This window comes from Moschus berezovskii, chromosome 26 (genome assembly GCF_049115385.1).
Source record: "Moschus berezovskii isolate FMDL1 chromosome 26, NW_MosBer_1.0, whole genome shotgun sequence".
Taxonomy (NCBI): domain Eukaryota; kingdom Metazoa; phylum Chordata; class Mammalia; order Artiodactyla; family Moschidae; genus Moschus; species Moschus berezovskii.
This window is the reverse complement of record NC_142485.1, coordinates 12,069,098-12,082,435: the sequence shown is the minus strand read 5'-3', so window position 1 is coordinate 12,082,435 and position 13,338 is coordinate 12,069,098. Positions and strand designations below refer to the sequence as shown.

General features: G+C 47.6%; 1 long non-coding RNA gene across 2 annotated transcripts; it reads left to right on the top strand.

Annotated features, from left to right (window-relative positions):
• The first annotated feature begins 167 nt into the window (after window positions 1-167).
• Window positions 168-12,552, top strand: LOC148773738 (uncharacterized). 2 transcript variants are annotated; one of them, XR_016036470.1, is made up of 4 exons: window positions 168-475; window positions 1,642-1,843; window positions 8,736-8,921; window positions 12,013-12,552. It is a non-coding gene; the product is annotated as an uncharacterized LOC148773738 (long non-coding RNA). The 2 variants fall into 2 exon arrangements; XR_016036471.1 differs by lacking the exons at window positions 8,736-8,921; window positions 12,013-12,552 and adding an exon at window positions 3,613-3,958.
• Window positions 12,553-13,338: the final 786 nt, after the last annotated feature.

Here is a 13,338-nt window from a genome sequence, read left to right as displayed (position 1 = left end):
AAAGCCCGCCCAGCACCCAAGAACCAGCACAGCAGAAAATCAATCAACCAATCAAAATTATTTTTAAAAAGCCGCTCTTGTCAAAGTCACAAATGACAGATCTCTGTCCTGTCTAATCTAGAGCGCCGTTCTCAGTCCCCTTCTTACTTGATGCTCCAGTAGCTGCAACACAACTCATCACTTCCTTCTCAAAACACCTCCTTCCCACGGCCCCCAGGGCACTGCTTGCTTTTGCTTCTCCTTTCACCTCATGGTGGCTTCTCTCGGCTTTGCTGGTTCCTTCCTTTTCTGACCTTTAACCGTTAGAATGCTCCAGGGCTCGGTCCTCTGAGTTCATTTTTTTCCCCCATGCCTGGAGTTAATTTTTTCCCAGCTTTATTGAGATGTAACTGACATATAATGTATAATTCAAGATATGCAATGCATCGATTTGATCCACTCTGAATTCTCTTCTCTAGCTGTGGTCACCATGCAGGTGAGTTTATCCACTTCCATGAATTTAAATACTCACTTCCTTTTTAATGTTAATTTGTTTTGTTTGACTGCATCAGGGGTTCATTGTGGCAAGCAGTTCAGTTCAGTCGCTCAGTCGTGTCCGACTCTTTGCGACCCCATGGACTGCAGCACACCAGACCTCCCTGTCCATCACCAACTCCCAGAGTTTACTCAAACTCATGTCCATTGAGTCAGCGATGCCATACAACCATCTTATCCTCTGTCATCCCCTTCTCCTGCTTTTAATCTTTCCCAGCATCAGGGTCTTTTCCAATGAGTCAGTTCTCTGCATCAGGTGGCCAAAATATTGGAGTTTCAGCTTCAGCATCAGTCCTTCCAATGAATATTCAGGACTGATTTCCTTTAGGATGGACTGGTTGGATCTCCTTGCAGTCCAAGGGACTCTCAAGAGTCTTCTCTGACAACACAGTTTAAAAGCATCAATTCTTCAATGCTCAGCTTTCTTTATAGTCCAACTCTCACATCCATACGTGACTACTGAAAAAACCATAGCTTTGACTAGATGGACCTTTGTTGGCAAAGTAATGTCTCTGCTTTTTAATATGCTGTCTAAATTGTGGCATGCAGGGTCATCTAATTGCAGCCTATGGGATTTAGTTCCCTGATCATATTCCATGCTGGGAGCATGGAGTCTTAGCCGCTGGACCTCCAGGGAAGTCCCTTAAATACTCTTCTTGAAGTAGGACATAGAAAGACCCCAGGCTGAGCAGCCACAACTGGTCTCCTGCCTACGGTCTGAGATGGGATGTCAGGCGGAGCACTGGGCCCTGGTTGGGTGCTTTCTTGTGGATTCCCCAGCTCAGCACATGCACAGAGAAGGCCCTCCATGTCGGGGAAGGACCAAAGGAGAGAGAGAGGCCAGTTGGAATCCATCTTGACTGAGAGAGGCCCACCCACACCAGGACTAAATTTGGAGATGATTGGCCAGAGACAACCCAGAAAATTGCCCCCATATAAGCAACCTAAGCCATTCCTGGGGCAAGTAACTCACTCCGAGTCTGCCCGTGTGTTCTTCCACACATACGCTGCCTCTAATAAATGCTTTTGTCTTTTTCACAGTTTCAGTCTCTTTGTTGAATTCTTTCTTCAAAGAAGACAAGAATCGAGATTTTTTTTTTCTTCCAGCCTTTCACTGCCAAAATTCATCTATCAGACTTACTGTTGGGCTGCACCCGAAGGCCTGCAAACCCTGTACTTGCCCAGCCTCAAAACCAAAGAAAGAGCCCGGAGTTGGCAAAAGAAACATCAGCGGCGTAACGGATGAGGGACCTTACATGTCTGAAGCGAGGTCCTGGAGCGACACCCCACAGTCTGGGGCAGACAGCAGGTAAGACAAGATAGTAGTCTTTGCTCCCAGGGTGATAGAGAGATTGCAGTTCCAGGGGGAGCTGACGTCAGGTCGGCTTATCAGTTATTGGAGAAACCAGCAGAAGAGCGTGCCCCCCACTGCCCCCTTTGATACACTATCATAGCTGAAATAGTTCTGATCTAGAGATTAGAACTATCACCATCTGGGGCTGAGGCAATCACATAGGCATTTACTGATGAGGCTCCATGATTAAGAGGGAAGGTCAGTCAGGGGTGAAGTCTGCAGGTAAAGCAGGTGCTGGTCAAGGAGGGGAGGTACAGAGAGCTAAAGAACAGCCATCTTGGGTGGCCCGACGATACACTTATACCTCCAACTCAGCTTCTTTCCTAAACTTCAGACTCAGGAATCCAAACACCGACTTAATATTCCAATAAATCTTGAAGAGACTCTTCAGATTCACGGTGTTCAAAAACTAACAGGTAGTTTCACATCCTCCATTATTTTCACCCCAGTTTAGTAAGTGGCAAGTCCCTTCTGCCAGGTCCTCAGGCCAAAACATCCGTCCCAGACTTCTCTCTTTTTCTCTTACACTCTACACCCAAGTCATATGCAAATCCTGCAAGTTTTACTTTGTAACATATTTAGAGCCCGTTCACTTTAAGTGTATTATTTAATTTATTGCTGGGAGGGATGGATGTGTGAATGAGCAGAGGGTACAGTCTGTGTGAAGGTACAGTGACAAAGAAAGTTGAGTTCTTTAGTCAATTTAAGTGTGGTTGGGGGAATTCCATGGCAGTCAGTGGTTCTGACTGTATACTTTCACTGCCAAGGGCCTGGGTTCAATCTCTGACTGGGGAACTAAGATCCCAGAAGCTGCACCCCCCCAAAAAAAATTTTTAAGTTTAAAAAAATTAAATCTGTTTGGAATAAAAGTGTATAGGAGAGGGGAGTGGTATGAAATCAGATTGGGAAGGTAGGCACTTGTCCTTCTAATGCTAAGCCCTTGCGTTAAGGGGTCTGAATTCTGCCCCAAGCGCTTGAAGGTCATTGAATGATTTTAAGAAAGGGAATGACACTGTCAGATTTATGCTTTAGAAAAATCTCTCTGGGGGCTGCGGAGGATGAACTGGAGAGGAGCCAGAACTAGGCAAGAAGGCCACGTGAAGACTATTTTAGTTAATTCGGTTAAGAAGTGATGAAGGCCTGAGATATGGCTGTGGGTACCGGGTAAACGTGCCAGATGTCCTCCGTAAAAATACCAGGCACCACACCAAGCCTGGAGGGAGATGTCAGTTCTGCAAATATCTGCTTAATGTAAACAATATCTTATGTATCCGTACTGATGTCTGCTTACTTGTGTCCAACTTTTCTACCTTCTTTTATTATTAAGAAACAGATCTTTTTCATTACAACGACTTGCAAGAAATGGTAAAGGAAAGCAAAGGCAAAGATTTTAAAAAACATTTCACTCTCTGAGGTCAGATGGGCAACGCCAGAACAGGTGAAACCAGCTAGCCAGCAAGCCTACTGAAGGGATGGGCATGAAGGTGGGTCGGGAAGGAAGAACTAGTTTGCTCTTAAGATGAGTTCTTCCCTCTGGGTCTTTGTTGCAGTGAAAAGGAAAAAAGAGGAATGAGTTTTTCTCTTTCCCTTTCCTGAGAACAAAGAATATAAAGAGAACAGTGAGCAGGCCTGAACATTCCTAGTTTGTTTGTTTTTTTAGTTTAACTGCTCCTAACTCTGAATGTCTGTGACTAAGTTTGCTTTTCTGCCCCCTAACTCTGCAGAAGCTACACTTCACACCTATTTCCCTTTGACTCTGTGCTCTATACATCCCCTATCTGGTGTTTACCCTTCCAACACCCTTCCCCTTGGAGTTACACGTATCAGAAAGAAGGGCGCAGAGCCACCCCACTGCCAGACTCAATTACTGGGTTACTGACGCCAGTTTATGACTGTCTTTGAAACAATGCAAGAGGAAGGAATCAAGATCCTATCAGCTTCGGTCCTCATCACTGACTCCTGACAGCCAGCTCTTGCCTTATAAACGCCCTTAGACTTCTCATGGAGGTGGGGACACAGTTCTTGAGGCTTGACCGTACTGTGTTCCCCTCTCCACCCGCTGAGAATAAAAGCCACCTTTCTATTTCCTCCAGCCTCTCTGTATTTTTCTTTTGGCTTCGGTGGGCAGAGTAGGCCAAGATTTTGGCCAGCAACATCTTGACAACTGCAGTGATGTTTGCCATCAACCCCGTATGTTTCTCTTTCCCCCAAGATGGTCAGAATGTCTCCATTGGGAAAGCAGTTGCCTGTGGTTCTGGGACAGCGTTCCAATGTCAATTAGATTCAGACCTGGGCCCAAGGGGAGCCCTCAGGGGAAGGGCTCGAGCACATGATCCTCTGACCCGGAGACACTGCGGGTGGTGCCCAGCTGATGCAAAGCTCTCCCATTCCCAGCAATCTCTTCTCTGGGAAGAAGTGGCACATCCGCTCTCCCTCCTGGGAATACCAACAGTGTAAGCTGGAAGACTTCATCTAGTTTCTTGCTGAAGAGGCTTTGAGAACAGTGTTCACTGCGTTACAAAGTGTGGCTCCTCCCTAGTGAAGTTTCTCAGTCGTGCCCGACTCTTTGCGACTCCGTGGACTGTAGCCCACCAGGCTCCTCTGTCCATGGGATTTTCCAGGCAAGAATACTGGAGTGGGTTGCCATTTCCTTCTCCAGGGGATCTTCCCAACCCAGAGATCGAACCCAGGTCTTCCGCATTGTAGGCAGACGCTTTACTATCTGAGCCACCAGGGAAGCCTAGTCACTGGCTCCTCCCTAGCAACTCAGAAATGAAAACTGTAGCGAAATGGGTTCTTTAGTTCCTAATTTTCTTAAAAGATGGGGGGGGGGGGAGAGAGGGAGGGAGGAGTCGCAGAATGACTCTTCATTCTCTTAGGCGTGAAGGACGGAGGCTGGGATGCTCTTCCTGGACCAAGCAGACAAGAGTCTCCCCGAGTCCTTTGGAGAAGAGCAGACCACAGCAGATCTTAGGACCTTCCAGAGCTCAGAGTCCCATTGTCTCTGATAGGAAATCTTTAAAAACAGGACCGGAGATGAATTCGTTTTTTGTTGTGTCACAAATTACCACAAAGCAGCTCAGAACAGCACACTTCTTTTTCTTTTTTCTTTCTTTTTTTTGGGGAGGGGGGCCACAACTTACAGCATGCAGGATCTTATTTCCCCTGACTATGGATCAAAACCGTGCCCCTTGCAGTGGAAGCATGAAGTCTTAACAACTGGACTGCTATGGAAGTCCCAGCACACATTTTTTATCTCAGTTTCCATGGGTCAGGAATCTGGGTCTCCTGCTCAGGGTCTCAGCAGGCTACAGTGATGGTGTTGGCCAGGGCTGCAGTCTCATCTAAGACACAGGGTCCTCTTCCAGGCTCACAGGGAACCCATTTCCTTGTAGCTGCAGAACTCATGGCAGTGGGCTTCCTCAAGGCCAGCAGGAGTGTCTCTCTTCTATCTCTGACCTTCTCTTAAAGGGCTCACCTGATTAAGTCAGGTCCACCCAAGATCATCTCCCTTTCTGTGAGGTCAGTTGATTAGGGACCTTAATTACATCTTCAAAATCCCTTCCCATCTGCCATATAATATGACATAATCACAACAATCACATCCCATCACCTTTGCCATTTTCTGTTTGTTAGAAGCAAATTATGCCCCCACCCACAATCACGGGGGAGGGATTATGCAAGGACATGGGTCTCTGGAGGTCATCAGAAACTTCTGGAGAGAACAGTCCTTCCATGAGAGGTGATTGGGTTGGATGATAATTTCACAACATCAGAACTCTGTAGAGTTTACAAGGATCTCTCACTGTAATGGGTTGAATAGTGACCTCTCCCCCACTTCCAACTAAAGATACGCCACCCAGAATCTCAGAATGCGACCTTATTTGGAAGGAGGGTCTTTGCTGATATAATTAAGGCAAAGATCTTGAAATGAGATCATCCTGGTTTAGAACAGACCCCAAATCCAAGTCTGATCTGTCTCTTACAAAGACAGATCTGTGTCTTTAAAAGAGAGAAGGGATACAGGGGGAAAGTGATATCAGAGGTAGACATCAAAGCCATGTGTCTGTAAATCAACAAATGCCGAGAACTGCTGCACCCTGGGGCCTGGAACAGAGTCTCCTTGGGGGTTCTCTAGAAGGAACTAGCCCTGTCTACTTCTTGATTTCAGATCTCTGGCCTCCAGAACTGTAAGAAAATGCATTTCTGTTGTCTTAAGTGACCATGGTTGTGGTCATATGTTGTGGTAGTCTCGGGAAACAAACGCACTCATGCATCATTGTTCCCGTATGAATCAATGTCAAGGAGATGGACTTGGGGGCCACAGGTGTGACACAAACTCAGACTTCATGGAGATGCCAGTTCCCAGAGATCAGAAGTGCCCTAGGGGTACCAAAGCAAGAGAGCATTGTAAGCCAAGCCACATTCATTACAGAATGTAGGAGATGCCCACTCATTGTTATATCTTGTAGTCTCCCTTCACTGACGAATGTGTTTGATTCAGTTGATGTTTAAAAAAAAGGCTAAAACAGCTGTAGCTTAAACAAGATAAAAGCTTATTTCTCTTTAAGAGTTGGTGATGGACAGGGAAGCCTGGCGTGCTACAGTCTGTGGGGTCGCAAAGAGTCAGACACGACTGAGTGAACTGAACTGAACAAGAGTCCTAAACATAAGCAATTTAGGACTAAAATGGTAGCTTCACACTGTGGGACCCACAGGCTCCCCATGACTGGTTCTTCTGTCATCAGCAATATATGGTTTCCATCTCATGACCCAACACGGCTACTTCAGTCCTTACAATCACACCTGCATTCCAGCCAGTTGGAAAGGGGGAATCAAATGTGGAGGATATACCTTTTCCCTTTAAGACCCAGAAGCTTCACACTTCATTCGACTAGAATTTAGTCACTTAGGCACAGCGGGCTGCAGGGGAGGCTCCAGTGTGTTTTTAGGCAGATCACGTGCCTGGTAAAGCTTAGGCGTTCTGTTACTCAAGGAAGGAAAGAACAGAGAATGGACAGCAAATTCTGCCAACAGGAGAAAACAAACACAAGGTCTGACTTGATGAGGCCTGGGATCATTCGTGTCCAAGTCTTTGCAGCCCTGTGGCCTGTAACCCACCAGGCTCCTCTGTCCATAGGATTCTCCAGGCAAGAATACTGGAGTGGTTTGCCATTTCCTCCTCCAGGGTATCTTCCCAACCCAGGGATTGAACCTCTGTCTCTTGCATCTTCTGCCCCGGCAGGGAGATTCTTTACCTTTGCGCCACCTGGGAATCTCCTGACTTGATGACTCGCCTCTCAAATCTGGGACCCAGAGGAAAGGCTTAGAAGCACCCCCACCGCCCTTCATTATAGATGAAATAGCCTGGGAAATGTGGGTTTGAAACAGCAGGAATAAGATGAGCAGGCAGAGGCTGGAGTAAGAGTGTTCCTCCTTCCCCATCACACCCTGAGCTGTGGGTTGAATTGTGCCCCCCCGAAAAGGTATACTGAAGTCCCAACCCCCAGAACTTGGGAATGTGACCTTATTTGGAGGTAGGGTCTTTGCACGTGTAGTCAAGTTAAAATGAAGTCACACAGAATCAAGCTGGACCCTGATCCAATGGCTGATGTCCTTACAAGAGGAGGGGACTTTGGACACAGACACTCACAGTGGGAGAAGGCCAGGTGAAGATGGAGGCAGGTGTCACCCCGTGGCAGCTACAAGCCAGGCACCACCTAGGAAGCTGGAGGCAAAAAGGGCCTTCCCCCAGGGAATTACCTTGGTCTTAGACCTCTAGCTTCTAGAACTGTGACAATACTTTTCTGTTTGGGATAATTGGTTATGGAAGGTTTAACAAACTAATGTACCACCTCCCTCTTCTGGTTCTTTAGACCATTCTCATGAAGATACCATAAAGCACTGACACCCAGAAGTGCCCTCGCTCTTAAACCGTCTGCCCATCCTTTTTGTTTCTTTTTGACCACGCCACACAGCATGTGAGATCTTAGTTCCTCGTTCAGCTCAGCCGCTCAGTCATGTCTGACTCTTTGCAACCCCATAGACCGTAGCACACGAGGCTTCCCTATCCATCACCAACTCCTGGAGCTTGCTCAAATCATGTCCATCGCGTCGGCGACGCCATCCAACCGCCTCATCCTCTGTCATTCCTCAACCAGAAACCAAACCTAGGCCCCCTGCAGTGGAAGCTCGGAGTCCTAACCACTGGACAGCCAGGGAAGTCCCTGTCCGTCCTTAAAATTAGCTCATTACAGAGACTTCCCTAGTAGTCCAGGGGCTAAGATTCTGCACTCCCAATGCAGGGAGCCTGGGCTTGATCCCTGGTCAGGGAACTAGATCCCACATGCTGCAGCTAAGACTCAGTGCAGCCAAATAAATAAATAAAACTATTTTTGAAAAAAAAAATTAGATCATTATAAATGCTGCAACCCAAAGATAGAGTGAGCCAAACCAGGGCCGAATGGTCAGGCACAGGCTAGACCAGGGTCTGAACGTGAAAAGAGGGCCGGGGGGGAGGGGCGCAGTGACACGGGTGTGACTCCAGGGGGAAAGCTGACACCTGAGATGGGGACGAACCTGCAGAGGAAGAGCAGGCAGGACACACCCACAGCGACCAAAGGTGAGTGAGTCCAGGATCCAGGCTGTCGATGGAAGCAGGACCAAACAAGGGCTGAAGCCAAGAGCCCTGGGACTAGTCGGAGCCCCACACTCAAATGACACCCCTTACAACGGGAAGGACCATTTAAGTTTCCAAATCTTTTCACATACAGTCTCTCATCTGAGCTTCAAAACCAGGCTGCAAGAATTGAGTAGAGCAATGGTATCATCTCCATTTGATTCACAGGCCAAGAGAGAGGCTAAGTCACTTGTTCTGTGTGACTGATGGTGAGCAGTCAGCGCAAAGAAAGTGAAGCTGGGAGTCTGGTAGACTGGGTTAACATCAGCACAGCAAGCTCTTTGATTTCTACACAGCTGTATTTTTTCGTTTGTTGTCACTGCAAGGTAACATTTGGAGAGCACCTCTTACAAGGTTGGTATATTTATTGGTACTCCTAAAAAAGGTCACTTCCATCCTTATTTGTTTTTTCCAGCTCCAAATACCATGCAATTTATACTGAAAACACAGTGTTGCCAAGTAATCTTAGTTACTTACAATTCATCTTGCCAGAGATCAGTTTCTTCATTTAATCAAGAAAGTGAAGTTGCTCAGTTGTGTCCGACTCTTTGCGACCCCATGGACTGTAGCCTACCAGGCTCCTCCATCCTTGGGATTTTTCAGGCAAGAATACTGGAGTGGGTTGCCATTTCCTTCTCCTGGGGATCTTCCAGACCTAGGGATCGAACCTGGGTCTCATGCATTGTAGGCAGACATTTTATCGTCTGAGCCACCAGGGAAGTCTCATTTTGTCAAAGGACTGGGCTAAACTATTTCCAGTTGAGCTATTTCAAATCCTAAAAGATGATGCTGTTAAAATGCTGCACTCAACATGCCAGCAAATTTGGAAAACTCAGCAGTGGCCACAGGACTGGAAAGGTCAGTTTTCATTCCAATCCCAAAGAAAAGCAATGCCAAAGAATGCTCAAACTACTGCAAAATTGCACTCGTCTCACTTTCTAGCAAAGTTACGCTCAAAATTCTCCAAGTGAGGCTTCAACAGTACGCGAACCGAGAACTTCCACATGTTCAAGCTGGTTTTAGAAAAGGCAGAGGAACCAGAGATCAAATTTCCAACATCTGTTGTATCATCGAAAAAGCAAGAGAGTTCCAGAAAAACATCTACTTCTGCTTTATTGACTACACCAAAGCCTTTGACTTATCACAACAAACTGTGGAAAATTCTTAAAGAGATGGGAATACCAGACCACCTGACTTGCCTCCTGAGAAATCTGTATGCAGGCCAAGAAGCAACAGTTAGAAATGGACATAGAACAACAGACTGGTTCCAAATTGGGAAAGGAGTACATCAAGGTTGTATATTGTCATCTTGCTTATTTAACGTATATGCAGAATACACCATGCAAATTGCTGGGCTGGATGAAGCACAAGCTGGAATCAAGATTTCCAGGAGAAATATCAATAACCTCAGATCCGCAGATGACACCACCCTTATGGCAGAAAGTGAAGAAGAACTAAAGAGCTTCTTGATGAAAGTGAAACAGGAGAGTGAAAAAGTTGGCTTAAAACTCAAAATTCAAAAAACAAAGATCATGGCATCTGGTCCCATCACTTCATGGCAAATAGATAGGGAAACAATGGAAACAGTGACAGACTTTATTTTCTTGAGCTCCAAAATCTCTGCAGATGGTGACTGCAGCCATGAAATTAAAAGGCGCTTGCTCCTTGGAAGAAAAGTTATGACCAACCTAGACAGCATATTAAAAAGCAGAGACATTACTTTGCCAACAAAGGTCCCTCTAGTAGAAGCTATGGTTTTCCCAGTAATCATGTATGGATGTGGGCGTTGGACTATAAAGAAAGCTTAGCACAGAAGAATTGATGCTTTTGAATTGTGGTATTGGGAGAAGACTCTTGAGAATCCCTTGGACTGGGAGGAGATCAAACCAGTCAATCCTAAAGGAAATCAGTCCTGAATATTCATTGGAAGGACTGATGCTGGAGCTGAAACTCCAATACTTTGGACACCTGATGCAAAGAATGGATTCATTGCAATAAGACCCTGATGCTGGGAAAGATTGAAGGTGGGAGGAGAAGGGGATGACAGAGGATGAGATGGTTGGATGGCATCACCAACTCGATGGACATGAGTTTGAGCAAGCTCCGGGAGTTGGTGATGGACAGGGAAGGCTGGTGTGCTGAAGTTCATAGGGTTGCAAAGAGTCGGACACAACTGAGCATATGCATTTCAAGTGAACTGAAACCATATGCATTTATTGATACTTATTTATTTGGGGCCATTACTTTGCCAACCAAGGTCCGTCTAGTCAAGGCAATGGTTTTTCCCGTGGTCATGTATGGATGTGAGAGTTGGACTGTGAAGAAAGCTGATCGCCGAAGAATCAATGCTTTTGAACTGTGGTGTTGGAGAAGACTCTTGAGAGTCCCTTATACTGCAAGGAGATCCAACCAGTCCATTCTAAAGGAGATCAATCCTGGATGTTCATTGGAGGGACTGATGCTAAAGCTGAAACTGCAATACTTTGGCCACCTCATGTGACGAGTTGACTCACTGGAAAAGACTCTGATGCTGGGAAAGGTTGGGGGTGGGAGGAGAAGGGGACGACGGAGAATGAGATGGCTGGATGGCATCACCGACTCTGTGGACATGCGTTTGAGTGAACTCCGGGAGTTGGTGATGGACAGGGAGGCCTGGCGTGCTGTGATTCATGAGGTCGCGGAGAGTCGGACACGACTGAGCGACTGAACTGAACTGAACTGAACGGGCATGTGAGATCTTACTTCCCTGACCAGCGATCCAACCCATGCTCCCTGCAGTGGAAGTGCCCAGTCTTAACCACCAGACCGCCAGGGAATTCCCCTGACCAACCCGCTAACAGAGTCGCTTCAAGTTTTTCCAGCTCAGGCCAGCTTGTAAACTCGGTCTACACCTGTTGTGCTTCAAACAGCCAGCAGGGGGCGCCTCGCACCGCTTATGCCTTGAATGGAGCACAGACGCTTGCAGAAACGCTGAAGATGCAAAGCTATGCCTAGGGCTTCCCAGAGGTTGATGAGAGCCAGCCATCCCAGTCACCTTCATTCCCTTTCTAAAGGCAAGAGAAAAGAGAAAAATTTATCCTCAGTTTACTTTATAGGTGGGGAAACTGAGGAATGTGTTTTGATTTTCTTTCATCCCATAATAGGATGAACTATGAAAAAGCCGAAGGCTGTCTGGAGTTGCTGCTAATCAAACAGTTTCACATCACATCTCAGCTGCTCACTAGCTGGCCTAAGGAAGATTATCCCCAGGGCGTTTGGCAGGGGGCTAGGGAGGCCATTGGCAGGTCCGTACACCCTCTGCCAACTCCCCCTTCTCCCCTGAACAGACACACAAACACAGACGTACTGCCCCTGCCCAGGGGTCTGAGAAGGGAGCCTAGATCTCTGGCTTTTAGGATGGAACCATAAAGGGCACCATATTCATGGCCTTCACCTGTGCCCGCAGGCCGAGAGAAAGAAACTGCTAGACACTGTAAAGGCTGAGGAATGAAGCTGGTGTGGAATGTTCGCCCTGTGACTGCCCACGAGGACCAGAGACTGCACTTACCACTGTTCCCCAGAACAGGGGTCCCCAGCCTCTGGTATCTAAGGTCTGACGATCTGCGGTGGAGCTGATGTAATAATAATGGAAATAAAGTGTTCAATACATGTAACGCACCTGAATCATACTGAAATAACCACCCCCCTGCCCCCAACTCCGTGCTCTGTGAAAAAGTGATCTTCCATGAAACCAGTCCCTGGTGCCAAAAAGGCTAGGGACTGCTGCCACTAGCGGTAAAGAACCCAACTGCAATGCAGGAGACATAAGAGACGTGGGTTCGATCCTTGGGTTGGGAAGATCCGCCGGAAGAAAGTATGGCAACCCACTCCAGTATTCTTGCCTGGAGAATCCCACGGACAGAGGAACGTGGTGGGCTACAGTCCATGGGGTCGCAAAGAGTCGGACACGATTGAAGCAACTTAACAGGCATGCATACCACAGAAGAACCTACCATGGGAGAGCCCTAGGAAAGCCTGTTATCAACAACACCCTCCCCCTAACTCTGCGTGCTCCTCAGCTGTCTCAGAGGTTGCAGAAGGCAGGTTCCCTCTGAAAAAGTCAGTCACTCCCCATCCCATGTCCTCCAGCACAGCCACTTCCACCTTGTCACTTCTGCTCAAGCAGAGCCGGCGGTTCCACGGACCCTTTTTCCCTCATTGGTTCCAGGTGGTACCACGGTAAAGCATCCACCTGCCAATGCAAGAGATGTAAGAGATGCAGATTCGATCCCTGAGTCGGAAAGATTACCTGGAGGAGGAAAGAGCAAGCCACTCCAGTATTCCTGCCTAGAAAATTCCAGAGGAGCCTGGAGGGGTATGGGGTTCATGGGGCCGCAGAGTCGGGCACGACTGAGCACCCTCCACCACTAGCACCATCTGCAAGTCTTCACACCTCTGGGTTCAGAGGGTGGTTGTTTGTCTTCCCCAGTTCAAGTGCTCTGGGCCTGTGCTACAGAGAGCAACCCACTCGACATCCAAGGGTATAAACCTCCCTCGGCCTGACGCCCGACCGCAAGTTGCTGGAGAAATGACCGGAGCGGCTGGCTGCCTCTCCGCCTGTCAGACACAGGGGTGACAATTCGCAGACGGAGTCCACAGCCGCAGCGCAAGTCTAAACACTCCAGAGGAGGCTGACAGCTGGCACACGGGTGCGCATCGAGTAAGACTCGAGCCCTATGAGCTCCTGGATGGCGTTCAAGGACAATTCTACAAACCAGAACGCCCTCCCTCC